Source organism: Myotis davidii, unplaced genomic scaffold (genome assembly GCF_000327345.1).
Source record: "Myotis davidii unplaced genomic scaffold, ASM32734v1 scaffold86, whole genome shotgun sequence".
NCBI classification, from domain to species: Eukaryota; Metazoa; Chordata; class Mammalia; order Chiroptera; family Vespertilionidae; genus Myotis; species Myotis davidii.
Genome location: NW_006298058.1, coordinates 2,598,005 through 2,599,667, shown reverse-complemented (window position 1 = coordinate 2,599,667; position 1,663 = coordinate 2,598,005). Strand labels below are relative to the sequence as shown.

Sequence of the window (1,663 nt, the reverse complement as noted above, 5' to 3'; positions counted from 1 at the left end):
GGCGGACCCGGCCCCGCGGGCCTTAGTTTGCCCACGGCTGCCCTAGATGGTACTATGTCTTCCCTTTCTGCAGCTTGGTATTTTTATGGAGACACAAATTCATCCACAATACCTGTGCTCCTGGAAGCTCCCATAATCTTCTACTCTTGAGTCACAGTAGAGCATAGCATTGCTGCTTCTGGGCACTTCAATTGATGCCGCATCCTGTCCAGCCAGCATTGCCAAAGCCTTGGACATCACTTCCATGCCTCTTCCTGGAAGTGAGCTGCTGCAGCCATTGGATGCTGGATTAAAGTTCATCCTTCCTCTGTGTCTGCTTTTTACCATCACTAGTCCTCACATCTGTGATGGAGCCTATGCATGTGTTGTCTGAACCAGTACCTGTGCACATGGGGTGGCTGCAGAGGAGGCATGGGGAGATAGGAATGGGGACAAACCAGACACAAATGAGCTCACGAGAGAGGAATGGGGACCAACCAGGCTGTGGCCTGGGAGAGGGACAAGCCGCCTGCCTCGCGGTCCTGGGAGCCAGTGGCTGGGTCTGTGGCCTGGGATAGGGACAAGCCACTCGCCCCACAGTCCTGGCACCAGTGGACATAAGAATACATGTTAATAGAGGTCAGAAGACTCTGTAAATGTGGTTACCATTCTAAGAATTCACAATTAAAAAAAAAATTAAATACAATTTAAGATTGTTTTCAGTTGCACTGGCCACAACACAAATGTTCAATAGTCACACGTGTCTAGTAATTACTGTATTGAGTAATGAATATCTATAGTAATAATAGGGTAATATGCTAATTAGACCAGGTGGACCAGACATCTTCCAGATGTATGACTTCCTTCCACAGTGGCGGGGGCTGAGGTAGAGGCGATTAGGGGCAATCAGGCCGGCAGGGAAGCAGTTTAGAGGCCATCCGGCTGGCAGGGGAGGGCAGTTGGAGGTGATCAGGCCAGCGGGGGAGTGGTTAGGCAGTGATCAGGCCAGCAGGCAGGGTAGCAGTTAGGGGCAATCAGGCAGGCAGGCAGAGGTGGTTAGGGGCAATCAGGCAGGCGAGCAGTTAGGAGCCAATGGTCCCAGATTGCGAACGGCAGTCAGATATCCTCCAAGGGGTCCCAGATTGGAGAGGGTGCAGGCCAGGCTGAGGGACGCCCTCCCCTCCGTGCATGAATTTCATGCACTAGGCCTCTAGTCTCTTATATAAAAGGCCTGTGGTTGTGACACCATAATGCCATCAGGAACAAATGAGCAGTGGCTCTTGTGGTGGGCGGGGTGGGGCGCGAGCTACTAGTAGAGGAGAGCTACAAGCAGCGATGTACGGGGCGGTCAGCTGAGGCAAGGGGAAGTGAGTGTGCATGCTGGGCCTCCAATGTTTCCTAATTTAGAACTAGTATAAAAAGGCTGAGAGCAGTAAAATCTTCCCTCCTCCTGTGACTTGGGACTAAGATCTGTAATCAAAAAGCACTGTGGGTTAATAATTCAAGATCCACTCCCACCTCCTTCAAACATATACTTGTGGAAAATAAAAGTGAACCTAAGAGATCATATATACAGAGGGCAGGAACTATAGGCTGGCTTGAAGCCCAGAACTAGAAATGGGCAGAAGAGGCCTGGAAGGTAAAAGAACTATGTCTCATAATGAAGGTCCTGACCTAGACTCCA

General features: G+C 50.5%; 1 protein-coding gene across 1 annotated transcript in view; it reads right to left on the bottom strand.

Annotated features, from left to right (window-relative positions):
• The window catches only part of MYO3A (myosin IIIA), a 212,238-nt gene that overhangs the window by 154,152 nt on the left and 56,423 nt on the right, over positions 1 to 1,663 (bottom strand). The window lies entirely within an intron of this gene.